This window comes from Cygnus olor, chromosome 5 (assembly GCF_009769625.2).
Source record: "Cygnus olor isolate bCygOlo1 chromosome 5, bCygOlo1.pri.v2, whole genome shotgun sequence".
Taxonomy (NCBI): domain Eukaryota; kingdom Metazoa; phylum Chordata; class Aves; order Anseriformes; family Anatidae; genus Cygnus; species Cygnus olor.
Window position 1 is genome coordinate 4,018,571 of NC_049173.1, and position 27,738 is coordinate 4,046,308.

At 52.8% G+C, this 27,738-nt stretch overlaps 1 protein-coding gene across 3 annotated transcripts in view; it reads left to right on the top strand.

Moving 5' to 3' along the window:
* The window catches only part of SAMD4A (sterile alpha motif domain containing 4A), an 83,387-nt gene that overhangs the window by 10,549 nt on the left and 45,100 nt on the right, over positions 1-27,738 (top strand). The window contains exon 2 of one of the 3 annotated variants that reach the window (XM_040559730.1): positions 7,089-7,219. The exons of the other annotated variants lie outside the window; for them this stretch is intronic. The gene's annotated coding sequence lies outside the window, so the exon portion shown is untranslated. The remainder of the gene's footprint in view (positions 1-7,088; positions 7,220-27,738) is intronic. 3 annotated transcript variants of the gene reach the window in all.

Below are 27,738 nucleotides of genomic sequence, written 5' to 3' on the forward strand. Positions count from 1 at the left end.
TTTTTTTGCAAGCTGCGCTTGAATCTTTGTTTTATTCCTTTTTTTTTTTTAAAAAAAAAAAAAACGGGAGCGGGTGAACGCTCGGAGATCTCCCTGGACGAGCCGCAGCAGCTGGAGGATACTGGTTTCTCTATGGAGCGGAGGAATTTCATCAGAGCAGCTATTGTTCGGCTGTGTTCTCAGCATTTTGGCAACTGTTCTTTAGATTAACCCTACAGAAAGGCGAGGGTGCTCTTTGCTGGGTCTGAAATAATTGCAAAAATGTGGGCAGATGCTTTTGCATTGTTAGAAGTCGATACTGGCGGCTAGCGGGGAAGCATCGTGTGGAATTAGAGAACGAAGGAGCCGAGTTCTTTAAATCCCTCCTAAAGCCCAGCTGGATGTTCGCACCGATGCTCAGTTGTTTTCTGGGGTGTTAAAATAGAAACAGCCCGTTTCTGCCCCCCTACCTCGAGCAGTCAGTGCTCTCCGGTGCGGATGCCTGCGGCACGGCGCTGCTGGGGCCTCGGTGCCTCCTGATGTCCAAGGACCTGGGCGATCCAGCTCCCTGCTGGTACCACGCCGTCATTTTGGTGGATTTGCTCCCACCTCAGTGGATTCTCTCCTCTCAGCCACTCTGCATCTATAGGAGCACGGGGCTGTTCTTCTGCGCCCACCCTGGTATGAAGGTGGGTGCAAAGCCAGGTGGGTTTCCCACTACACGTCCCCATTTCTCTGCCATGGCACTGGGCTGGCACCCGGTCACTGTGCCACATTGTGGGATGAACAGGGAGCGGGAGCGGGTCCTGGAGAGAGCCGGTTTTGGAAGCAGGAGGGATGTGGTCTGGTGCCGGAGCACGGCCCCGCTGGAGTCGGCGATGCTCTCGCTGGGCGCAGTCCCGGTGGGGGTCCGGCTCATCCCAGATAAAAAGATCAAGGTAACTTCTTCGTGTGTTGTGCAGTTATTCTGGATATGTCCTGCTGAGTTTGCCTTCCTGGCACTGTTGGGAGACTGGGAACAACCTCGTGGATTCTGTTAGGACCGCTGAATTTGTCAGTGCTCGACTGGGCTGGGACAAAACGCTTGGTGATGCTGAGTCTCCTTTTCCACCAAGGCAAAGCACAGAATATCCCGAGTGGGAAGGGACCCACGAGGACCATCGAGTCCAACTCCTGGCTCCACACGAAACCACCCAAACCCTATGTCTGAGAGCGGCGTCCAAATGTTTTTCGATCTCCAGCAGGCTCGGTGCTGTGCCCACTGCCCTGGGAGCCTGTCCCAGTGCCTGGCCACCCTCTGGGTGAAAAACTTTCCCTAAATCCAATGTGCTCGAGTTAATAAGTAACTCTGCTGGCAAAAGGCTCTGGGCTCCTTGCCCCAGGCCTGTGCAGCATGGCAAGTGCTCCTTCCTGGCCTGGGCACGCTGCTCGTGGGCTGTTTGTGCTCGACGCACGCGAGGAGGACATGCAGGAGTTTGGCCCCAGCTGGATCTGTGCTGCCACCCACACCGGCTGGCATCGCTGTGGGGCACCTCAGGAGTTAAAAACCTGTGGTTTGCCTCGCCGCTGCTTCCCCTGCCTGCACCCTCAGCCCCTGGCTTCGTGCTCTGCAAAACCTCACCGAGGGGGGTTTTTAATCCGACGTGCGTATTTTGGTTCAGTTTACACAGACACCGTTACTCCGATTTGCTTTGTGACACCCAAAGAGATTACAAACGCGTCTGGCGGAGAGGATTACAAACCGGTGATCTGGCTGCTAGGAGCAGGCAGGGTTTTAGGATTTCCTTTCTAGGTGTGCGGAGCCCTGTAATGTAAGCAGCTCTGATCCTTTGTTGTTGCCGTGTTCGCAGGGAGAGCTCGCTAAAGCTAGCACGATTGTTCAAGCAAATGAGAAATGAATGAATTTAAAATATGACTAAATGCTGCCACATTAAAGCAGTAGTCGAGATGTGTTAAGAGCCTACTTTTTTTTATTTTATTTTTTTTTGCATGTGAACCTGGAGTAATAGGGCTGCTTTACCTTTTAAAGGATTTAACAAGTCGCTCTCATTTTCTTTTAATGTTGCTGTGCCTCAAAATAATGCAGGGTCAGACCGAGCGTAACTAATTCCGGCTTGAAAGCGGAGGGCAGCCTGTTTCTCAATAGGCTTGCAATTAGGGAAACAATCCTGTCTCAGGGAAGGCCGTTGCAGGAAACGAGGCTGTTGGGATCTCTGTAAATAAAAATACATGCCTGGGGATTTTTTTCTTTCCTTTTTTTATTTTTTTGGGGAGAGCAGGAGGAGGAACCCTGCAAAAGCCCAGGTTATGCTTCGTTTTGCTCACTTTCTTGTGTTTTTCACCTGGGAGGACTGGCAGTGGGATCCTGAGAGCTTCTCCCGGTGGCTGGGCTTTTGGGGCGCGTTGCCTTGCTTTTTTGGGGCAAAATCTTGTTGCTGCATCGTTAAAACTTGCTGTAGGAACTTCATAATCCTGCTCCCCCAAAACAAACCGCCCGGCTATTTGTGCATTTGTTGCACTGCCCATTCTGGCTGTGCTGTCCCCTGGCATTTCAGGTGCTGCCCAGGCTCAGCTCTGCCTCGCCCCCTTGAATTTTTTGCTTCACCCCTGCTGTGCCGCCGGCTGGGAGCATCCCCTTGGGGTGGGAATCCCAGCCTGAGCTCGGTGCCTGCGCACTTTGCTTGGCAGCAAGGCCGTGTGCTGCTGCTCCCGAGGGAGACGAAGGCAGCCCCAGCTTTTGCTCGCTGTTGGCACTAATTTGGGTGGCGAGAAAGTGCCTTGGGGTTTGCTTTTAGGAATCGAGCGCATCCTTACCGATGGCACCGGTTTTAGTCCCCAGTAACTCAATAAGCTGAAGAATGCGGCAATATCTGGAATTAAATCTGTTCTTAATTGCTCGCTTATAAATGGCAGCGTTTCTCCAAATGGAATTAATTTATTAGTTTTAAATTACCGAAACAAGGCTCAGCAGCACAAACTCGACAGTTAGCATTAGCGCGATAATAAGACGCTTCCAAAAGGTGCGCTTGGCATTTGTAGCGCATAATGCGATCTAACAAACCATAAACTGTGTCAAAATACTGCTAAGGTGGTAATTAAAACTTTAAAAACGCAGAATAGAGGAATACCCTCCTAATTGTGACTTTTCAATGAAGCTCTTTCATAAAAAACATTGTTTCTTGCCAAAACAAATTCAAAGGCATTTTTGTAATTTCTTCTGGGGAAAGGAGGAGTGTTTACCCAGCCTTTCATGTTGGCTGAGCTTTTTGACTTGTGTTTAAAAAAGAAAAAAAAAAAAAAAAAAAGAAGAAGGAGCTAGCGCAAAAAGAGGCATTTTTCTGGATATTCCTTGAAAAGCTGCACTGGCAGCTGCTGGTCGTGGATGGGGATGAGTGTGGGGTTTAGGAGGGAGCTCTGCAGCGCCCCAGGACCCACTGGGGCAGGAATCCCCCTGTGGGTATGGGGACGGGATCCCCCGCTCGCCCTGCAGAGCATCTTCAGCAGTGACAGGCACCCGGCCAGCGCACAAAGCAGAGCTGCTTGCGGTATTTATAGTTTTCCCTTCTGATTCTTATCCTTCCAATTTTGGACACGTTTTTGACAGCTTTTACCTGCTGAGTCACCATTCAGCCCCTTGCACGGGAGCAGCTCCTGACATACCAGTTCCCCGAGCAGGCTTGGGCAACTGGCATTTAAAAATAAATCCTGCAAGGGAAATGTTTTTGTTTTTTTTTTTTCCCCCTTTTTTAAAATTTTCAACTGCTTTTCCTGCTGTGTGCTTGCTTCCTTGTCCAAGATGGCTATTTCATAGAAGCGATGCCTTCATGCTGGTAGGATGCCCTCACGCTTTATCGCCGCAGCGCGGAGGAACTGGATGGTGAAACCAGATAACGGCGCGACTTGGAGCAATGAGTGCATCTGATCCTGCAGCGAGCCCTCTGGTTTTGCCGGAGATGGATTTTTTCGGTGATAAACCACGACTCGAGCACGAACTGTTTGATTCTCATCGCTCCGCTTAATAAGAACTCCCGGCGCTGGAAGCAGCCGTGGGAGATAGACCGGGCTCTCCGAGGGGAGCCGGGGTGCAGGGGTCGCAGCCTTCCTCCTGATGCTCGGGTCGAGGTGACAGGAGTGTTGACAGCTGTTTTTGCAGCGTTGCTTGGTGCTTAATCTGCGACACTTGCTCGCAGGCTGCCTGTCGGCGACCAGAACGTGGGGGCCGGCTCTCCAGAAACCGCGTGGAAATAGCTCGGATGCGTGCGGTGGCGCTCAGCTCGGGTACCGAAATACCCGCCTTCGTTTTGCTTTGAGCGCTTTCTGCCCTGAAAAAGCATCTTGGATTTTTTGGGGGGTGAGCTGCGGTTTTGTGCATGGCGTGGTGACCGTCGGGGTTGGTGTCAGCCCCTCGCAAATTTGTGCATGCGTTGATCCTGTGGATAGGAGGGGAAGGCATTAGGGTGTGCACAGCTGTCATGTTCCTTATTCTGCGTGCTCACACAAATTCCCCTGTTCCCTCTCTTTGCGGAATACCCTAGAAATCGGTCATTCTGGTCTTATCTTACATGAATCCCCCAGGTAGCTGCGTTTCACTGGCACACAACCACTAGAGGAACACTGGCTCTTGGGGAGATGTGCTCGCGCTTCATTCCGCATGCTGTCCCATGTGCCGCCAACTTTGGGTTTCGCAGGGAGGAAAGATGGGGTGTGCTTAACGAGAGGCAACTGGGGAACAACCTCTGCCTGACATCGAAGCCGCTTTGGGAAGAGGAGGCTGGGGATGAAGGGCAGCCGGGTCGAGCGGGGCTCCCGGGCACAGTTGCTGGGAGATCATCGGGGGGAGATTTATACGCGAGGAAGCATTGGTGGGATTCCTCGGCCCGACTTCCTTCACCGAGCGGCTCGGTGGCGGACGGGAGGTTCCTGCCTCCGCAGCAAAATGTAATTTCGGCGTGGATATATTTAGGATGCTGCGAGGCGCCGCGAATAGCCCCGGGGCACAGGGGTCGGCTACGAGGCGGAGAACCGGCGGCTCACGGCCAGCACTGGTTTATCGATATCTGAGTCTCATCCCCCATGTTGTCTTTCCTTTTTTCTGGGTTCTGCTGATGAGTGGCTGATCTTTTCCATGTCTCATCGTTGAATGCCTTGGGGATATGCTGCCTCAGTCCACCAGTAAATCCACGACCCAAAATTCAGGGCAGCACGGGCCCAGCAGGAGCAGGCTTCAGGTGGGAAACCCCCGGGGTGTGTTTGCAGTCCTTCGTGCAAAGTTTGGCCCTTGCCTACACAATCCCCTCGTCGTTCTTGAAGACGACAAGATTTGCTCTTTTTTTAAATCTGAACGAGTAATTAAATAATAAATAGCTGTTCACTGCTTTCATGTGAAGGAGGAACCCTGTCTTTTTAAACCCTTTCTATTAGAAATGGATAGTGAGCTAATTTCTAATTGTGCACAACTACCCAGTGCTTGAACATGAGGCTTCCCTTTCCCATTGCAAGTCTCTTTGGTGATAGCAACCTCCAGCATATGGTTTTCTGAGAATTTCACATGTAGCTCAGCCACGTGGTGACACCCTCCCCATCTTTTGGGCGCGTGCTAGTCTAAAAGTGGTCTTTTTTTAGTTTCCAGGATGCTTGTGAAGACTTAGTGCTAGGAAGGAAAACAAAAGGCCCACCAACACCAACAGTTTCTGCAAAATAAGGTTTCTAAAAATGCATCTCCTAGCGAGGAGATCACATGCGCCAGGGTTACAGCACAAAAATTGTTGACGTGTTTTGCTAAATTTTGCTAAGGGATTTTCGGCGCTGAAGATTTCTGTGTTTTATCAGTTAGAAAAAGTCTATGGAGCTGGGGGCCACACGCAGTGCTTTTCCCTCCTGCCTCCCCCTGGTGCCACCCGGCTCTCTGGCGCTGTACCTGCGTATAAAGGAAACATTCCCCGTTGCTTTTTGGGTGCCCCTTTGGCTGGAGGTGTGTGGCAAAGAGGAGAAAAAAAGAAGGGAAAGTCTTACTCTATCTCGCACTGCTGGAGCAAGGAGAGGGCTGCGGAGATGTCGAGCTAGACGAAGGGGAGCATGGGGATGGATTCCCTCCCTCCCGGCACGCAGCTCCGGGTTTGGCTCTTGTTTCAAAGCTCCTCTCTCTCTTGGCTGTTTTAAATTTAGGAGCTGGAGCATGCGGGCGTCCGGGGCCAGTGGCTGTGCCGTCGAGCAGGAGCAGGACCAGGCATCTGCAACAGCAGGTGCTGCTGAGCCCGCTGCCCTCCGCCACCCAAATCTGTATCACACCGGGGAAGAGAAACAGTGCTGAGAGCTGCTCTTGCAGCATTTTGAGGTTCATGCTCCAGCATCCCTGTGTCCCATGCTGCAGATGTCCCCTAGTCGTGCTCAGCCTATAAATCATGCTCAGGGACCTGCTGGCAGCTCTCTGCCACCTCCTGGGGCATCCACGTGGGAGCCCGGGCAGGGACCACGATTACTTGCTCCGAGATGCCACCAGATCCCCTCCTTCCCTCACGTGGGACTGCTGAACCCACCTCAGGACGGGGCACTCAGTGTTTTTGTCACCCCTGGTTGGTTTTGTCCAGATGAGGAATAAAATTGGGTCTGCAGTTTGCAAGAGGAGACTTGGGTAGCGGGATGGTTTCATCTTTGTTTCCTGGTCCTCTCCTCCCTGTTCGTAAGAGGCAGATAATCTACCTGGCAAGGGTGCTGGGAAGCTAAATGAATTCACGCTGAGGTCTTTAGATAGAAAGCGCTGCAGTAAGCACAAAGTTGGGGTGTAGGCATAGTGCAGCACTTGGATGCAGCACGCTAACGTACGCGCACAAATGTGCTGAGACCTTTCAGCGGAGCTTTAAAAATCGCCTGTGCCATCGGAAGGGTAAATAGAGGAAGAATAATGAGCCCAGCATTGCTCTTATTGACCTCTACTTCCGAAGCAGGGCCGTTTCTTTCCCTTCATTTCGTGCTCGTGTCCCCGCCGGGTGCTGCAGACCCGCTGGGGACAGGCGCCTGGAGCACCTCTTATCAGCCCTGTGTGGGCAGGGGAAAAAAAATAAGGTGCCCATCTGAATTTCCTTTTTTTATTTTTTTTTTTGTAAGAATAGCTTGGAAGAAATGGTCCAAAAAACAAGTACTGAGGTTTCTGAGCAGCATATAGGAACTTCAAGCACTACGTGGAAGCAGGAGGCTGCAGTAGCTTTGCTGGGCTGTGGCACTTCATGAATTTGCTCTGCAGGTCAATCACAGACTCACAGGCTGGTTTGGGTTGGCAGGGACCTCACATCCCATCTAATCCCAGCCCTTGCCATGGGCAGGGACCCCTGCCCCCAGCCCAGGCTGCCCCCAGCCCCATCCAGCCTGTCCTTGGGCACTGCCAGGGATGGGGCAGCCACAGCTCCTCGGGGCAGCCTGTGCCTGGGCGCCACCGCCCTTACTGTGAAGAATTTCTTCCTTATATCTAATGTAATACTACCTTTTTTAGTGTAAAACCAACCCCGTTTGTGCTGTCAGTATGCTCCCTGCTGAAGAGTCCCTCCTCAGCTTTCCCACAGGCCCCCTAAGCAAAGGGCAGAAGAAATGGGGATGAGTGATTCTGCATGGTGCTATGGCCATGCACATCTTCGCCAAAAATCTCACAGGACCCCTGGTTTCTCCAGCCTGCAAGAACTATTTCTTCGCCTCGTCGGCACGTAGCCGCTGGGTGCAGGGGAAGGGACTCCGCAGCCCCTCCGTGCCCCTGAGCTGGGCTTTCCTCCATTTCCTCCACACGATTGCGCCCCATCCTTCCCGCAGCCCAACTCCCGCGTTTTGTGGGAGCTGTGCTTTATTTCAGCATTTCCCATCAGCTCTGCAAAATGGGAATCAGCTCTCTGTGGTGGGCACCGCGCTACTCTGGCCGGGACCTCATCCTCGCCTCGCCGACGGTGCCCCTCAGCAGCACGCGGGGCTTTTATCAGCTCCGCGCCTCAGGGGATGGCAGCTCCTGCTCTGGGAACACCGTGTTGGGGCTCATCCCACCCCATCCCATCCCAGGAGAGGACAGGGACGGATCACAGCACCAGCTCTCCCTGTCCCTCGGGTGCCTGGCAGCAGTAGATCCCCTCAAGGGGTATCCCCATCTGGAGCAGGCTCACGGCGGGCCGGCCTGCTTCGGCTGGGCCCGGCGGGTTTTCTCTCGCCAGGTCGAACGATAAAGGCCCCCTTGTTAACGCGGGTTGCCTTGAGCTATGTTTCCACAGCTTTCAGTCTGTTTACAGAGTATTCAGACATGTAATTCCACCGGATCTGGCTGCTTACGGAGAAGGCTGGATTATTTGTGTTTCATAAATAAGGCCAGAAAATGCAAGGCCCGGAGCCCTGAAAATCAGCTCTGCGTCGCTCGTAATGGGGGCTTCTTTTTTGGTGCCACTGTCCTGCCTTTTGCTCTTAATTATTTATTTTCATTAAGTATACCTCCCCTTCTCTCTGGCCCATGCCCACCCCGTTACCACCCTCTCCCAAAACTCACCTAAACCCTGCGAGCCAACAGTGCTGCCGTCGGCAAGAGGCGAATATGCATCCCTGGGGAGCAGCGCCCCGGTGGCCCCCTGCTCCCAGCATTGCTGGATCCTGCTGGTGTTTTTTCATACATCCAAGTGTATTTTGCTAGGAGCTGAGTTTGTGTGCAATTAAACCTGGGCTTCTAGGAGGAAGGAGGATGCATCCGTGGACTGTCGCGTGTGCCATTTGGTGGAGCTCATGGGGTCTCGGCCACCTTTCACAGTCCCGTCCCCTGTCACCTCTTCCATTTGTCCTCCTGGCTGTCCTCAAACCACCAAAGGGCTGAGGCTGCTTTAAAGCAGCACCTCCACGAGCTCTGGAGCTCACTGGAAGAGCGGCTCCGTACACGTAAATGAGCGGTTTGGTTAATTAGAGCTCCCTGGCCCTCTTCCAGCTGAACATGGGCACCGTGGCCCTGGAAGCACGGGGTGGCATGTCCTCGGGACAGGCACCTGGGCCAAGGCTCACACCCAGACCCTGCCGAGATGCTGAGAAATAGGCTAACCTAACACTTTTTTTTTTTTTCCCCATGAAAGGGTCTCTAATGGTAGTTTAGTGGTTTAAAGCACCTTGTAAGGACTATTAATGTGAAAGCAGCGCTGGTACAAAAGCCATATGTGTAACTGAGCGTGGAGGTGTCAATTCAATTAGCGAAGTGCTTGGGGGGACATCTGTGAGCAGTCGGAGAGGCTTCCTTCCCTCCCTCCTGTTCCAGTTCCACCAGCACCACGAGTCCTGCCCCTGGCTGACCCCAGCCAGGCTCAGTGTTGCCATCTGTGAAATGGGAGACATTGTCACCAGCCTGCCCATTTTCCCAGGGTGAAAATTTCTTCATCTGTTTGAAAGAATTGCTTTGGCTGAGCTTGGGGTCTGGATTTGTGTCCCGCTGGAGCTGGTGAGCACCAAACGATGGGGGTTATTTGCCCTGAGCCCCAATGGGTGCTGCTGGCACCCTCGGGATGGAAATCTGGGAGGATAACGGGAGCTGCACCTGTGTAGGAGCATCCTGCAGCCTTCTCGGTGCTGTGTCACCCAGCCTTGATGCCACATCTGGGCTGGGGTTGTCCCTGCGGGACGGGGCACGTGCCCAGCACCGCTGCTAACAGCAGTGTCGTGCCCTCAGCAGCCGCTAGCGGACATGTGGGAAGTAGTCGCAGTAGCATGGCCTGTAAAGTGATGTCTTCCTGGTGTAAACCCTCATTTTCCAAAAATCAGCATTTCTGGGGGAATTCTTAGGTTCCAGCCAGACCAATAGCTTGGGACACCAGCCCCGTAAGCAGAACAATAGGAAGCTGTTTGGGCGGCCTCTCTTCTAATGGAAAACAGACCTAAGGACTTCGGTATCTCGTTCTGGGGGAAGTCGATGAGTCCTTGGAGCTTGGCGCGCTCTCTCTGACTTTTCAGCCCGGCAGTTAAGACAGACACCCCATTTTAGAGGTATCGGTAGTGAAGAGCACCTGTGGTGTCGGGCTCGATGCCTCGCAGTGGTTGGGATGATGCTGGCAGCACTCAGCATCTTCTGCTAACGGGGGCTGCGGTGGGCAGGGGACAGGGACGGTCAGATGGAGCATCCACAAAGCACCCCGTAGCTGTGAGCTGGTTAGCACCAGGCGTACGGACCAAACTGTGAACAGCAGGGGAGAGATGCAGACCCTAGGGCTTGCTCTCCCTCTGCCTTGATGTGCTGCTGCATCACAGTGCAGAGGCAAGGAAACATTTGGCTCTGTGACACCTTTGATGCCAGAGGCTTGTTTTGAAGCCGTGACTCTCCCGGAGAAGCTTTGGTGCTGCTCAGCTCCCAGGTTTCCTGTCTCAATTCATCAAGAGCGACCCACGAGGTGTACAAGCAGTGCAACCTTCAAGCGGGCTACGTCTGAGAGGCTGCGGATGCTGGTAATAAACCCGATGAGACTTCCATGCTGTTGTTTTAAATGCTCCGTGTGATGTTTCCAACGGCATTCTAACTTCCTTGGTAGGACAGCGGTAGGATCTAGAAATATCCGAGGCGTTGACCGTGTCTGTCTCTGCCTTCCCGTCCAAAGATAACAAGAGCCGCAGGCGAGCCCTTCCCCCAGAGCCGCCAGGCTCGTGGTGCTTCTCAGTGCATGTTTTGGCAGCGAGAAAATAGCCTCGAAGTACGGCAAGAGACAGAAATACGCCGGAGCATCAGGAATGAAACCAGTTTCTTTGAGGACAGAGCAAGAGAACATAAAGATTTTTTTCTTCCTTTCTAAAGGTGTTGGGAGCAAAGCCTTTTTTTTTTAGGGGTGGAGGGTCGCAAAGCCCTCACCTGGACCAGAGAAGTGATTCAGGCTGGCAGATTTCGAAATGAAAACACAACTGGGGAAAAGCTGACTTTTTAAGAACAACTGCTCGCACAGGTTTAAGAAGAAAAATCGCCTTCTCTTTGCACTTTTGCTGACGTTATTCCTCAGGCTGTGCATTAAGGACCTGAAGGCAGCGCCAACTTCTTGGCTCTGCCGTGGGTTTCCGAGCCTGTTTGGGGCCGTGCTCTCGCTCGTATGGTCCAGCTGGGGGCCGGGGCAGGAGCTGAAGGTCGAGGCTCATTGCCGTTCTCTCTGAGAGGTTCCCCAAAACCCCAAGACCTGCTCCTGTGCCCTCGGAGGGTTTGTGTTCCCTTCTGTGCCCATCTCTATCAGAGCAGGCTCAGCCAAAGTGTGAGAGGTGATGTTAATCAGGCTGGGTCACTCAGTGATGAGCACAGGGAAGATTTAAAGAATTCTCCCTACTAAAAAATAAAAAACAAACAACCCTACATCTTGAAGGCCTGTGAGCTCAGCTCACCTTTTCCAGCCCCCAAGCCCCCACCAGGCTGCTCACAGGGCTGCTGGCTCCAGAACAAGCTGCCAGGCACAAACCATCCCGGGGCATCGAGGGCTTCCAAGCCCCCTGCAAAGCTGGCTGGGCTCCACCGGGTACCAGCAACACTTCCCTGGGGGCAAACCCAAGCACAGGCAATGAATAATAAAAGATGCATCAGCACGCAAGAGTCGTTGTGCTCCGTTTTTTAGTGGATATTCATTTTTTTCTACAACTGTACCCATTGTTGTGACCCTGGAGTAGTGACAGTAAGATGCAAAGAGAGGAGGAGAGAAATGCCTGTTGTAGTAGTAGTAATAGTAGTAGTAGTAATAATAATAATAAAGCTCTGATTTAAACAAGACCTCTGTAGTTCGGAGGAGAAAAAGCCAAGAGGCAGAGAAGAACTACATGATGTGTCAGAGATGCCTTCAGCAAAAAAAAATAATAAAATTTTAAAGTGAGCTGCTCCCTCTCCACTGCCACGTCCCTGTGTGCTTTCCCAGGCAGCGCCCTGCACGCAGCACTGCCTCTGCCATCCGGGTTTGCTGCTGGGCAGTGCCCAGCCACGTCCGTTTGTGATTTGGCCTTCTGCAGAGGGATGTTTTTGCCAATTTTCAAACCAAACCTTCGGTCTTTCAGAGGTGAGGTGGCTCGAGACGCCCGCAAGTTTTGTTGGATTCTCGGCGTAGCGCCAGTGAGCGCAGGCAAAATGCGGGATGCAAATACACGGCGGGGCAGATGAAAATTAAAAAAGATCTGTTCCTCCTGAAACGTCGAGACTCCGACCAGGAAGATCACCCGTTTAAAAATAAGAAAAAAAAATAAGAAAAAAATGATAAAAGCAGGTAGTGAGGTTCACACCACTTACTTCTTCCACACGTGTTTCATGGTGCCGAAGTCACCTTGTCGTTCAGCTCTTGGGTTTCCACTTGAGTGAGGTTTAACACATCCCTGAGTGATCCCGTAGTAAATATGGTGATTCATCCTTCCTGCCGTAGTGAAAAGGGGAGGTGGGGATGCCTGTCAAGTGCTGCAAGTCCTGGAATTAAACGTGGAGGGATTTTGAATAACCTCTGAGTTCGCAAAGAGAAGCACTAATTTTAGTGTCGAGGTGATATTTAATGGAAGAGCAGCCAAAGGGACATGGTCGTTTTTAGGCACCCAACAAAAAAAAAAAAAGTATAAATACAATAAGTTTAAAATAAAGTAATTGGAAATTAATTGAAATTTAATTTTAATTAGGTGCCTGAAATTGGATCGTCTGGGTCCCTGGGGGTCCTACCGCTGTCTCTTCCTTTTTTTTTAACCTTCTGTAAGGAAAATGCCAATTAATTTTGTAAAAGTGCTTTAAATAACTTCGTGTCTGCCACCTGTTGCACGTCAGCGGGACTCAGATGTTCAGGCACTTAGGATCCCACGTGCAGTCGTAGTTACAGAATAGCTGCAAAGGAGGAGAAGCAGTTGGGTCTTCGCATCTCTAAGATGCCAAGTTTTCCTTAAAAGCAAGAAAAATGGATCTTGTTCTGCGCTGGAATATCTCCCACCTGGGTTTCCCTTTTCTGGCTGGAGCCAGGGGTCGGAGCCCTGTGAAATCTCGGTTTCAGGACCCACGTTGCTCGGGGGGGGTGTACACGTGCACGTCTGTGTTTTGGGGCTGGGGGCAGCGTTTTGTGGAGCAAGCCCCTGCTTCCCTCGTGTTGGGCGTGTTTCAGACTTTAGCTTCTCGTGGTGAGCTCCTGAAGCCGTCACCATTTCCTTCCACCTCTCCGAGCTCCCCAAAAGATGCGTTTTGCTCAAGAAGCCTGAGCGGCGGTGTTATTTATAGAAGAATTATTTGCACCTGAATAACCTTGGCGTTTGCTTGCAGCAAGCCTGGGGATCAGCTTCCCCACACGCTGCAGCACCGCTGCCGCTGGACCTCGTGGTGTTTTTCTGGGCTGGCTCCATCCATCCCTCCCCAAACCCCTGCCCTGCTCCTTCCAGGGGCTGTACTTGGCTGGAACTCGCTGCTGAAGGCTTGGGCTCTGCTTTCGGGTGGGTTTTCAGCTGCTGATAATCATTGGTGGACAAAATGAGCATCACCAGAGTGTGGGACTTGATGCTCAGCATCCCAATGCCTTCACCTGCCTCCAGCCCACCTGGAGCCCCCCTTGAAATCCCTCTCAGCCCTGCACCAGTGATGTGAGATGGGGGCTTTGGGGGGTCCTGGGGCACCCCTGCTCCCTCCGGGCACAGGCACGGGGTGCGATCCCCACCAGGGATCACCCCAGCAGCAGTGCCTTTGCTCAGAAATCCACCTTGGAGGCATCTCCCCGTGCATATAGGGTAAGGCACCCACCCCAAAAAGCTGATGGAGCCCCGTGCCTCGGTGCTGCCGGCTTAAGGGAAGGCACAAGTGGCTGTTTAGCTGCATCTTACTCATTTTGCTGGTTTCCACATCTCGGCCCTGAAGTGAAATCATCCCTCAGCATTTAACTAATGGAAACTTGTTTTAGGTGCCAAGATAGGTCCTGCTGCCTCTGAAACTGTTTTTCCAAAAGTGCTGGAAACATCGTGCAGCCGCAGCTACCAGACGTGAGGCGGGGTGGAAACGTTCGAACCGAGCTGGGTACCTCTGATACCGATTTTCCAGAGATAAGGTTTGAGCCCCCCGCATCGTATGGCAGCAGAGTGGGGCTTGTTTGTCGCTTTGGTCACAAGGGTTTGTTTTTCAAGCCAAATCATTTCATTTTGGCCGAGCTGAGGACCTCAGAAGATGACTGGATTTCTTCTGCCTGCTTTCCTATGCTCTCTCTCATTGTCAGAGCAACGTAAAGGCTCCTTGGAGTAATTAGGAATCTAGCCCTTCATTTTTCTTGTCTCTTTCCTTCCTTAAATCAGGGGAGCGTGCTCATTCCTCCTGTCCAGCTGAGACTGCACGCGAAATAAAATCCTCCTCGGTGCAGCGCAGGGCTGGGTAACGCAGTGCTTAACGCTGACTTGAGCGTCTGCCTTCCCAAACGCGGGAGTCGAGAAGAAAACTGATTTCTCTTTACTTAAAACGAGGCGTGTGGCTGCTCGGGTAGGGCTTGGGAACCCTCTGGGGCTCCCGGGTGCCGCGTGTACGCGTAACTGTCACGCACACTTGGCTGTTTGTCCTCGCTGCTAATTTAAAGGTCAAAGCCTTGGAGGTTTCCCAGTGTGTATCGTGTGCCGTGATTAGTTTTTCCATGCAAAAAAAAAGTTAAATTTGCCAGTAACGTTTAATTATTTTCCAATTAATTTAAGCTCTGCTGGAGGAGTTGATGTTTGCACCGGGCAGCAGCGGGGCATCCCCGGAGCGAGAGCCGCGCGTCCCCTGGAGCTGCCTCGGGTACAGGAGCAGGACTTTTTTTCTTCTTTTTTTTTTGTTTTTTTCCTAAAAAACAATTTGAGTCTCAAGCATGAAAGTCTGATGAGGGGAAATAATGTACCAGAACATTTGCTTGTGGTTTTTCTCTCCCTCCCTTTCCCTGTGCGTGCCTGTAGGATAGGGCGAGCGGCGCCGCTGGGATGGGGGCAGGCAGTAGCCTGATGCGCCGGCTGCTTTTTGGGGTGCTAGGGGGTGGTGGGGTGGCTCGGAGGTGGGTCTGGGGGCTTCAACTTGCCATTGTGGGGATGGAAGCTCCTCAAAATGAGCAGCTTCTTGTCTGCTGGTCCCCAGCAGCTTTATGTTTGGGCCAGGTGACGGGGAGGCTGGAGGGTGGCAGCAGCTCCGGTGGGATGGTGCCACGTGCGAGTTTGCCGTGGCGAGACGAGGGGAAGGGCTGCTTATCTAATTACCCCCGAAGGCTAATTATAGCAAGGAGCAGGAGTCGAAGGAATGAACTTTCTGGGCCTGACTCATCCCCTGTGCTCCTCTCTGGCAGCTCTGAGAGCGCAGTGGGTGGGAATGTCCCCAGAGATGCTTCCCACGTCTGACGGTGTCCTTGGACGCGGGGCGACGGCTTCGCCCGAGCCATCTGCCCGGCATCCCTGGGGCTGCCTGAGGATGCTCTCGCCTTCACTCGGCACAGGATTGCCCCGTGCTCGCTGCAGCCCCGGGAAAAGCGAGGAAAAAGCCCGTTGTTCTCTTCCCACCCCCCGCAGTTTTGGTATTTTCGCTCCGAAGGGAGCCGGAGGGTTTGTCTGGCGTGACCTCTTGCATAACGTGGGGCTGGAGCCTTCCACTCGGTAATTCCTGAGTCATGTCCCAGGCGTGTTTGAATTGGGCCATGTGCACCTAATTAGGGCAGAGCCTCGTTCCAAGGGGCTCCTTTTCAATGAACGCTGCTGAAAGGTGTGCTCCTTATCCAAGGCAGCGCCGTCCGACCCCAAAGCATCACCGGAGAGCCTCGAGCGAAAGATTCCCCATCGCCCATCCGATTATTCCCAACTCCCGTTTTATTCACTTTCACCTGCACTTTTCCGACCTCCCCCCACCCCATTAACCACCGAAGGAATTAAAACGTCGGATCGCCCCCCCAGCAGCCGATTTCCGCCGCCGTGCTGTACGAATGGCTAGCAGTGATGTACCAGTGAAAGAATGCAGCTAACCGCTGTCGGCCGGGATCTTCTCGCGTCCTACGGAAACTCCGCATTCTTCGGCCAGCTTGCGGCATGCCAGCACATTCCTGCTCCATGAGGTGGAAGCAATCCTGGTAGTGTGAGCTGTGATTTCTGTGACTGGGGTGGGGAAGCGCCGCTTTAAAAATACTCTTAATTATATTCCTTCTCGGCAACGCATCAGCGCCGTTTTTAGCCCATTACGAACGCTGCGATTTTTCTCTTAAATCATGCCTATTATCTGATTGACCTAGTTCTTATTTGATTTTTTTTTTTTTTTTTGCCATCGCGAAATGTTCTATTTTCAGGCACTTACAGCCCTTAAAGAAGGAGAAGAAGGAGGGGGGAGAAAAAACAGAGCCTAGCCCTGAGCCGTACCCATCCATTCGGCACCTAGGGGCACGGATGCAGCACCGATCCCTGTCGTGGCCACAGCTCTGTGCTCCTCCTTCCTCCCTGCCTTCATCTTCTTTGTCTTCTCTCTCCACGTGCCACCTCTGGATCCATCCCTGCCAGCACCCATCTCCCAGAGGGGGACCAGGGCAGGGAGCAGGTCTGGGGGTGCTCACGGAGGTGGTGAGGGGGAGATGTGAGAGCCTCAGCCCGAGAAGAGCTCTTCTCCATGGGCAAGCCGTGTCGCAGCAAGCCTTCCAGCTCTCATTTTTGTGCAGAAGGAGCCAAAACGAGCCCAGGTAGTGGCGCCGTCGCTCACCCCATGGTACAGATGATGGGTGCTGCATGGAGCCAAGCAAAAGTCTGAAGAAGCCCAGTGGCATCAGGCTCACCGCCCCAGCTGTTCTGGCTCTGCCACGATACCTGGAGCACGTTTTTAGGTCTGCGGTCATGTTTGCCATGGATCTGGTGGCCAGCCCTGGGGTCCTTTCCCTGGAAACCACAGCAAAAAAAAAGCCCTGCGGGGCTCCTAGCAGCCTGCTGGGTTTTTCATTGACCTGTGAAGACAAAAAATCCCATTTCTGGTGATGCAGCCCATACTGATGTATTGTAAAATACACTGCAGCACAAATGTGCTCTGGTTTTTGATGTTTTGAATCATCCTTTCTTAGGAAACCTGTGTAATTGTCCAAATACATGTACACACACATACATGTACGTATAGTCAGTGCTGCACCGAGCTTTTTCGTCTGACCTCTTCTAGTCATGGGGATCTTGCCTCTTTACTCCAGCTACTTGCAGATTCCTGCCCGAAAACCCTGTTTATCAGATAAAAACAAAAATAATCAGGCTGGTATCCCTTTCCTGCCTGTGCCCTGGAAGCAGGGGTTTTCTTTGGAAAGATGCTAACGACGGGAGCTCCGATTTCTTTCCCATTCAACATGTGGAGGCTGGGAGGACGGACGCCCTTTTCTCTCACCTGCGAACTGCTGCCTCACCTGTGCAGGCACGAAGATCTTAAGGGAAAGGGCAGCGCGGTACAAAGCATGTCGACAGGATAGCTACGAACCCGAATATCCACTCCAAGAGATGGAAAATCATTCACAAATCCCCGGGGGACAGCACATGCTCCTGAGGAGCTGCTCTAGACAGGCTTTGTGCACGGCAGACAGATAGATGGGAGCACAACGTTTGCTCGGGAATAAGAAATGGAAAAACCTCACCCCAACCTTTTAATACCGACTCCTCTGGATTACATTTTTATTGACTTGTTTAAAATACGACGCAGGCAAAATCTGTTTCTCAAGAGTGACTTATGCTGGAGTTAAAAAACAGAAAGCAAATCTTGTCTGCCAGCCAAGCAAAACTTGGATTGGCTATTAAAACCCGGGTTTTGTTGGCTAGCATTGTATCTGATTACATGGAAGTGTGGGAGCTAATGCTTTCTAAAGCTATTTTTCCAGCCTTTCAGATGTTCAGTCCTATCACCTACTGTATTTGATCAGCGAGACTTGCCTCCCCACCAGCCCTGTGCCTTCTAATCAAACCCGCGTGTCTCGGCGAAGCGCAGGAAAAGCACTTTTTGTTCTAAATATTTATTTTTAGGTAAACGTAGCTGTCGCTGCGGACAAAGGATCTGCAAAACGATTCTGCTGAAGTGCAAAGGAGATGGAGAAACTTGTTGATGGCAAGCATCTGACCGACTCTGCAGTTTTTACTGCCGGCGGTGAGGAACTGTCTCAGCAGGTGGAAATTACCCCGCTCCTGCTGAGCGGGCCGGAGCTGACCGTCGGGCTCAGCCAAGAGGATCTGCACATCTCTTTTGAGTGCAACAGGCTTTAGTTTTGTCCCTGCAGAAGACGCAGGTGAAAGCGTGCAGTCCTACCCTGCTCTGCAGGGGGAAACGGGTTGATGTGTGCGGGATCGTCAGGCAGAGCAGCTGCCCCTTCCACTGCTTAATTTGGGGTTTTCTGATTGAATATTTCCCTGTCTGTGTGAAGCTACTGGAGATAACTCCTGTGTGGACTGCTGGAAGGAGCCTGGAGATGTCTGTCTGTCTTTCTGGCAGTGTTGGAGTGCCCTGGACACGTGTCTGCTCTACTCTTAATGTCTTCCCATAAAGAAGATTCTCCAAGTTCCTTGTCCCAGTGCTTTGGTGTCCTTACTGCGAACAAATTTTCCCTAAATACACTAAAGCTCCTTCCAGCACGTTGCACCGAGTCCTCTCTGTGCCACCAGCTAACTTTCATTCCAAAACGACAGCAGGTCTTCGGGACCTCGGTTTCTGAAAGACACCTGGGGCTGCAGATGGGAGAGGGACTTTACTCAACTAGCAATAGCTCCGGGGGAGCTCCCTGGGAGCGTTTTTGGTGCTTCAGATGGTGGTTGACAGAGGTGATGTCTCCCACTGCTGCTCCTCAGCGTCATGAGGAGCTCTGCTGAGAAGTGTTCGTCTTGGGACCGGCATTATCTTTGTATCCCATGTGATAACACACACACCACGGGGAGCTCCTGGCCTGAGCAAAGGTGTTGGTTTGCTCCAGCAGTGCAGGGACAATGACAAGGATGCCGTGGCATGGTGGAGCTTATTTGGGGGAGGTTTCCCAAATGTGCCTCTCCACCGCTTGCCTACGGACCATTTGACCTCGTGTGGCTGCTGGTGCATTGCAGCAGCTGCTCGGATGGCTTTTTCCAGGTTGCGTTGAGTTCCCCACCGCTGTGCATAGCTGGTGGGTAGTTTAAAGCTGCTTGGGTTTTATGTCCCCGTGCATGTGTCCCACAGCTCTCGTGCTGCTGCTGAAGTCCTCGATGCGCTCTGTAGTGTATATTTTTGTGATAAGAATTAAGGAGATGTGGTTTATAGTCCCCTTTTTGTGAGCAGACATTTTTTTGCTGGATGACACCAGCATTCAGCTGGTGGTAGCTGGGGAGAAGGAGCAGGGGTTGGGTTGACACAGTGAACGTGCTGCTTCTGGGAAATTCAGTAACAGGTTGAGCTGTTTAATTACCCTCTTTGTCCCCTGGGCTAGAGTTTGTTTATGAAAGATGGGTTTCATCGAAGAGCTGCACCAGGCTTTGTGTTTTCACACAAAGTGTGTGCCTTGTTCCCTTATTCCCACCCCACTGACCGCTTGTGGGGCGGGCTTGGACGTTCCTAAAGTAATGATCTGTCCTGTCCTGTCTCCCCACATTAGTTTGTTGGGCAAAGTACTAGAAAACCAACATTTCCCAGTGTTTTTCAGCATTGGGGCTCTCTGCATCAAGCAGGCAGCGAGGCTGGCTTTCCTGGTGTCGGCTTTTAGGTGAGGCCTTCTTGCCTGTTGGCGTTGAAGTGTGGAGGAAATTGGTGCCAACAGCTTTGATCTGGCTCCAGTCACATTCCCAAAGAACCCTTTTTTACCTTTAAGGCCTCACCCCGTGTGCTGTGAAGGTGCCAGGGGCATAACAGTGGCCACAAAGCTTGCACAAAGGCCAGGAGGAAATGACAGACGTGTCCTCCCTCAACGTGACGCGCTGGCTGATCAGATGGGACTCCTTATCAGCATGGTTCTCCCCCAGGAATCCTTCAGGAGGAGGCTGAAGATATCCCCCAAAGTCAAAGGGTAGGAGACTTCTGTGAAGAAATGGCACAGAGAAGCCCCAGCCCCGCTCACCTGGAAAATCCCAGACAACTTCTGCTGCCCCATAGGTGAGCAGGAGGTGGGCCCAGGTCTCCTGTCCCCATCCTGCAGCAGCCCCGCTGCTCGTGGAGGGTGCTGCTAATGGAGAGCCATTACGAGGATGTTACGGATGAATAATGTAGAAAGTCTGAATAAGCAATATTGCTATAGGAAGCATTTGGAGAGCTGGTTCATCTTTAGAAGCAAGGATGCTTCATTAATCTCAGTGAATAACGCAAGGCCGTAAATTATGTTCATAATAGTCATATTTGCGTAATGAAAAGTAACTTTTCTTTGTCTTAACACAGCCAGAGATAAGAAAAAACAGTATTTTGAGGCAGCCCATCCCACCCTTAGGAGCAGAGGATGGCAGAAGGAGGCAGCCGTGCCCTGCAGCCCTCTGTGTGCCTCCACTGTGCCCTTCACACCGTGGCTTGTGCCTGTCCTGCCACATAGAAAATCCGAAGAAGAAGAGTTAAAGAGAATTGCCGGGGCTTGCAGGGAGCTGGCCTCGCTTTCAGCATCAGAAAATATGAAAACCAGCCCGTGCAGCGCAGACCACAACAGAATTCAGAGGCTGCGGCGCGAGTCTGCAGGAAGCTGGTCTGTATGGCGAGGCCACGTCTCTGTAACCCAGTAATCCCTCAAGCTCGGAGGGCTGGAAGCGGGTTGCATTTCAGAGCGGGGAAGCTGTTTGGCCAGGCTGGAGAAACCGACGTTTCCTTGCAAAAGCGGGGGAAGAGGGAGCTCATCTGAAGGCAGGCGTTGCACAAGACGCAGCCGCGCTGCCGGGGTTATGGGGTACCTCCGATTTCCATGGGTTTGCCCAGAAAACACCCCAAACAAAAGTAAATGGCAGAAGTGCTGTCAGTCTTCCAGTTGTGGTGTTTTTTTTCCCTTTTTTTTCCCTTTTTTAACATTCACACGTTATCTTCTTTCCCTCTGCTCGTGTCCTGCGCTCTGCTTGCAGAGGCGCGATCAGGGCTTTGGACATCTCAGCAGCAGCTTCCAGTCACCTGTGGGAGATGTACGGCTGGATTTACCCATTGCAAAACCCCACTTTGCAGCTCTCCTGATTTACTAGGTTTCTGTGTGTTCACCACCGTGTTGCCGTGGGGCTGTGGTCGTCACTTGTGCAGAGCAGCGTGGGCTGTTTCTTTCCGTGCAGGTTTTTGCAACGCGTTGCTGCTGCCCAGGGGAGAGCAACAGGATGCACGGGAGGCAATTTTCCTCTGCAGGAAGGTTTGTGCCTCCCTCTCCCTCCTCAAAAGCACCTGGCTCCCCCTTTGTTGGGAGTTTCTTCCCAAATACTACACGGTTTGTTCGAGAAAATGAAAACTGAAATCCTTCTTGTGGTTTTTCAGTAGTTGAAAAAAAAAAACCTAGGGCAGGGGAGGAGGAGGAAGGATTTCATTAACTGGAAGAAGCTTGGCAGGTTTCAGGCACTGCGAAGTGTTGAAATCTCCATCGGTAAGAGCTGGGAGAGCAGGTGCTTTTCTGTGCTTAGTCTTCAGGCTCAAAAAGTGCTTTTAAATGGAGATTTTACCACCGTACAGAAAATCTTGCCTTGTTTCAGCAGGTGTTGAAGGACGGTCTTGGCTTTTGCTCCCAAAAGGTGTAATTAATTTACAAGGGCATCGCTGCACCATTGTTCATTAATTTAAATGTCCATGCTGACCCGTGTGTGTCGTGGTGTGTTCCTGGTGTGAAGAGCACCAGGAAACCTCCCCAGGGACTGCCCTGTGACAGCGGTGCTGCCGGATCCTTGCACCCCCCCCCGTCCCCAGACCGAGCCGCACAGCTCCGGGGATGCTCTCGTGAAACAGAAACCAAAACCGGGCGTGCAGCGGTTTTATTCCGGAGGAACAATACTGCTCTTTGTTTTGAGGTCCTGCAGCGTTTTGTGGGTCTACAAGGAACAGAATGCGAAAGTGCTGGGCAGGAAAGGCAAGCCGGCTGCTTGAGCGTGCCAGCCGCCAGCGGTGAAGGGGCGCGTTTTCAGCCGTGTCTCTACCTTGGGAGCAAAAGAAATCTGGGAAAGATACAGGGAGCGCTGCTCTGGTACAAGCTGCTAACCGATTGTACTCAGCTCTCCCAGCCCACTTTGTTTTTTTGGCTTTCAGAGCCGTTAGTGAGGGCTGTCCAAAAAAAGAGGAGCCCCATCCCTCTCCGTTAATTCCTCCTCTGCAGTAGACGCACAGATTTCTCCCCGTGTCCTCTCTGACTCAGCCCCATCTCTCCCCTCCTGTTCCACGCTGTCACTTCAGGGCACGACGGAGGGGGTGGCAGGAGGGCTGCCCCCGCCACCAGCACCGTGACTCAGCACCGGGAGGGAAGGATGCCCGCGGGAGGGAAGGAGGGATGCCCACGTTGCCCAACTCCATCTCCTCCATCTCTCAGCTGGCCTTGGCTCGGCTGCCAAGCCAGCATCATTTTCCCTTCACCACCCGTGCAGAGCCCAAGCCGAACGCGCAGCTCGTTACCCAGGCAGGAGATGTTGGCGGATCTCAGATCCGATCGGATCGATGGAAGGGCAGCCTGGCCCTAATTGCTTTTTTTCCGCCGTTCCCCGCGCAGCGTGAAGCAATGAGCGGTCGAGCTGTTTCCCCACACCTCCCGCAGGGCAGTGAAATTTACACCTCGAGCGCTGCACAGAAATGTGTTTTTTTTTCGTTTTTTCCTTTTTTTTTTTTAAACCCCAGGTCTGTTTTCCCTGGGGAACACCTTCATACAGCAGAGCAGGCTCTAGCAGGGTCCCAATCGCAGTCAGTGCGCATCAGGGCACACGCAGCACAAGGCACTCCCAGCACACCTGCATCGCATGCCACTGCTTTCCAGCAGTATAAGTAAATACACTGAGAATCAAGCCAAACCTCAGGCTGAACCGCAGCCTTTCTCATCTTTTTAAATAGAAAAAAAAAAAAAAGAAAAAAAATGTCCGGGGAGAGCTGCGCAATCTTTGCGCAAGCACGTTTTGCGCAAGGAGTTTGTCGTAGAAGGGTCACCTGGCGGGCAGGGACGCTTTCCCACCCGGTCCAGAAGCTTGCGAAAATGTTAACGAAGAGGGGAAAATCATTATTTTAGTTCGGCCTGTGCCATGTGCGGTCCCCCGGGTGGTCCCAGATGCTGGGATGGGGATGGGGACCTGGCGTCCGTCCTGAGCCCTGGCACAGCGGGGACCCCAGGTTGGTTAGGGGTGCGTTCACCTGCTTGGGGTGCAAGCAGAGTGCCAGCAGGCGTGGACATGGCGTGGCACAAACCTTCCCCAGCTCCTGGTCTCCTCTTTCCGCAGGGGACCCCTCAGGGCTGGAGGCAGCTCAGGCCCAAGGACGTTGTGCAGCAATTTTGAGCAGCAGATTGCGCTGGTGCCTTCTGTTAGCAGCACTTGGGTGTGCAGGCAAGGAAAACTTGCCTTTAAACTCCTCTCCTTTTTTCTCCAGGCGTTGCGTTTCCTCTTAATACGTGGAAATTACATTATTGGCCAGTGTGGTTCCAGCTCTCGTTTTATTTTTAACATTTCCATGCCTGCTGTGCGACAGGAAGTAACAGTGGCGGCCCGTAGCATCCCAAGATAGGAACCAGTTTGTTTTATCTTTCCTTTTGGCCGCGCTGAATTCTGCTGAGCACGTCTTGGCCAAGCTCCAGGACGCCGGACCAAGCCCACCGTATTCAGAGGGAATTGAATAATCGCTGCTTTGCGGTAATTGTAATGTGGGGAGGCACAGAAAATAAAAAAAAAAAAAGTGTTTGCGAAACGCTTTGAAGATAATGACAGCCCGCGCTCGCTTTTGAGGAGTGCGGGCGTTGGGGAGCGCGCTGCGGATAGCTCGTTAACGCGCGGTGATTAGAGGACGGGACGAGAGAAACGCCGCTTGCAGCGGTGCCCAATTTGGACTTCCTTTAAGAAGGGAGCAGCGAGAGGGAGGGCTCCGCCGAAAATAACCGGGCATCTCCCCGGCAGATGGTCCTATTCACAGACCTAAAATTACTCGGGACGGGGATGAAAGGAATTAGCATCTGGTGGCGAGGGTCGGGCAGCGTCCCTTGGCGTGGGGGTGACCAGATGGCCCCGGCTCCGCCGCCCGTGCGGCCCCGTGCGGGTGTTTTCAACCTTTCCCCGCTTGCAGACCTCCGGGTATTTATATTTTTTCTTCCTCCAGGGGAGGTGCGGATTCCTGCAGAGCAAATGCAGGCTCGCTGGCAGGAGGCTCGCTTCTCCCGGTTCCCTTTTATGGACCTTCATCACCCCGCTCCTTGCAGCCGCCGCGGGGCCCCCGCTGCGGGCTGGGACCTGCCGGCAGCGCCGGGTGCTTCGCTCTGGGAAAAACCCTACAGAGCCTCACACCTGGCTGCCCGGTGCATGAGCTGGGGTGCCAAATCAATATCCTAGCCAAAATTAAGCATGGGAAGCCACGGTTTGTGGCCACGCAGGACGCTCGGGCTCTGTCCTCCTGCGTCCCACGTGGATGCGCGCTGGCCGTTCCCCGGAGCAGAGTTTTGGGGTGCTTGTTTAAAGAGCTGCTTCCCCTTCTCAGCTGGAGCAGCAAAAGCCTTGAGCATCAGCAGCCCGACCTAGGTTAAAATGACCTTTTGGAGTTTATTGCCCCCCTTCTCACTGTTATTTTTAGCCGGATGGTCTGGTTCGTGGCACAGCCCCGTGCACACGGCGGTGCCGGGGAGCCCCCAGCGCCCGACTCCAGGAGCACCCATGGCAGGCATCATGCAAAAAGCAAAATGCATTGCAAAACTCTGCTGCAGTGCAAGAGAACACCCAAGAGCTAGGATTTACATCCCTCTCGCCCTCCTCGTGCACTGGGGGGATGTTGGCAGGGCCTGGATCCGGCCCGGCGTTTGTGCACGTTAATTCCACGGGCTCGCCGCGCCGGGCGAAAAGGACGGGGCAGGAACCTCGGGAAGAAGCCGCTGACGAGAGGGGGGTTGCCTTCCTACGTAGCCACATTTATTTTTATTTTCCTTTTGAGCTAGTATTCCAGGAAAGCCCATTAAAAGCTGGCAGCCGCGCGCCGGCGAGCAGCTTGCCGGAGCCCAGCGCCGGCGTTGCGATGCCGGCGGAGCCGCGCGGATGGCTGGGGATGACGGATGGCGTGAGGTGCCGGTGGAAAGGAGGGGAAAACGGGGATGTTCTCACTCCGCTGAGCTTCCTTCCTTTGTGTTTCCTATTAAGCCCGGGGAGCCGCGCTGATGCGGCTGCTTTTGCAGCCTTCCAAGCTGGAATTTAATTGCGGATGATTTCATCCCGGCCTTTTTTTATGTCGAAGCCAGTGGCCTGCGTCATGCAGCAGTGAATTTAGGCAGATTTTATTTGCATGTGAGTCATTGAGCTTTTCCAGCTGAATGTCACCAACTTGGAATTTTTTGTCTGATTTTGTTTTTGTCTCTTGGTGTTTTTCCACCGGGCTCTGCCGCTGCCCCTCGCTCCCTTCGCCCCCGCGCAAAAAAAAAAAAAAAAAAGGAAAAAAAAAAAGGAGGAAAAGGCTAAAAGTGACTCGAGCCGGGCTTTGAGTTGGCAGTGCGAAAGGCCGGGATTATGAATGCTCGGGGGGGGTGGGAGGCAGAAAAAGGATGCTTTATGTTGCTCCCAGGGAAGGACCGAAGCCAAGTCAAATTGAGGGCTCTAATTTGGGAGTGGTGTTATTACAGGTCAGAGGGAGTCAGTTGCCGGCTAAATTGGGAGAGCTGTCACATGCAGGAGCTGCAAATGCTGCTGGTCACACGGCCGTAGCACGCAGTCGCTTGTACAACTCGCTTTGGTTTTGTTGACAATGCTGAAAAAAAAAATAATAATCTGTTTATTTTCCCTCAAAATACAGGCTCGGTAGCAGCGGCCCTCTGCCTTCGCTGCCTGCTCGCCCCGGCCCTCGCCTGCCCTTTGCACAGGGAAGTTTATAAATAGAGCAACTCCTCCATTATGTGCAGCTTCAGTCTCTTTATTTTTATACTGGAATCTGTTCAATGATTAACAGTTTCAACCATGTGCTGTATATCAATACCTTACATACCCTTCATAACTTATTTTTAGTATTATTTTTTCCCCTTCTAAATCCTTTATCCATGTTAGGCAACACAGTTATGACATTCAGATGGGTTTTTTTTATTTTTTTTTTAGACTTTGAAGAAACTTATCTGCATTTCAATTGAGCTTTTGCTAAAAGGCTTTTTGCAATTGAAATTCAGAAGTCAGAGGAGTATTTCCTCAGCGCGTGTGCTTGTGCCTGTAATCTCCGCAGCGAAAGCGAGGAGGAGTTGGGCTTTTCGACGGATTAGGCTTGCAGGAGAGCTGCAGAAGTCACACGTTTTGGTGTTGTTCGGTTGCCTTCCTGCGCCCTAGGAGATTCCAACTCAAAATCTGGACTGGAGGGCGCGCGGCGCCACGCGAGCGATACCACCCCAAGGCAAGGGGAGCAGGCACCGAGCCCACCTCCCACCCCTACCCCAGCTCCCCAAAAGCACCAAAACCGGTGGCATTTTGCTGCTGCTGAGCTCCCAGGCCCCGGAGGCGATGGGTCTCCGCAGCGCCCCGTGTCGTCGCGCCTCCAATCCTTGCCGACCCGTCCCGCCGCCACGGGCCAGGCTGCCTCTGCCCGTGAAACCTTGCACGGCAGCCAGCAAAAGGCATCTGACCCGGGCCCTCGCGGGGATATCTTTGTCCTGCAGGAGGGACGGCCGGCTCGGTATTTCTGTCTCCGCACCGCATCCTGCGATGGATTCCCTTCCTCTCCTCCTCCTCTGACCCGCGAGCGGCAGCCAGCCCGGAGGCGGTTTTGGTGCGGTTTCTGCTGCCGTAGCTCTCTTCCCCCTTTCCCTTGCAGAAGGTCCTCTTGTTTTTCCGCTGCTTTCCTGCACCAGCGGGTCCGGGTGGATAAAATATTGCCCCGGTGGAGCCCGCAGCATTTATCCAGGGTGCAGCTAAAGGGCACTTGGTGCTTTTGCAGCTTTGCACGCTCCCCGCTGCCAGGCGGGCTCCAGGCCCTGTATTTCGGCAGTCTCAGAACACCGACCTCCCCATCCGAGGCCCGGGAGCCGGGCTGCTTGTGCTGATCCGTGTCCGCCGCGTGTCTTTTTCCCCGTGCCCCGGTCAGCATCTGGCCGCCTCCTGGGTGAGACGTCCAGAGGTGGTACCTCTGCTGGCTCCTCAGCTGGCTCCGGGCTCCCATTTCTGACGCTGAACCCTTTTCCCACGTTTTTCTGTCCAAGCTCGGACAGAACTTGTGGGATTTCCGCCCGTCGGTCCTGTTGCACATCCGTTGGCACCGCTTCCCTCCATGGAGTCATTGCTCAACGAGGCCGTGCCTGCTGGATGGCGGCTGCTGAAATCGGGCACACAAAGTCACTTTTCCCAGGTGTCCTCCATGCCCCTGCATGAACCTCACCTTGAGACCGAATGCCATCATGCACCGGCGTGGTTCAGGTCCCCGTGGCACCTGTGGGGCTTTTGATGAGGTTTCCCAGCGTGTCAGCTTTGCTCTGACTCAGTGAGATGCTCTCAGCCTTGCAAAGCTCTGCACTAAATTAAAAGGCACGTTGCTAGGGAGTGTTATGATGATACACGGTATTATGCTCCCTAGCAAAAGTGTGCAACAGATAGGGGCTAGAAAACAAACCCATAAAACTTCCCACCAGATGCATGGTATGAAAACAGAGCATGCTTCTGCTCGCTATTAAATATGTCATGGAAAAAGACTCCCGCTCCTGAATTTCCTGGAAGTCTGCTCTGGGCTGCAAGCTGTAGTGGCTGCAGCCGGTTTAGAAAAGGAAA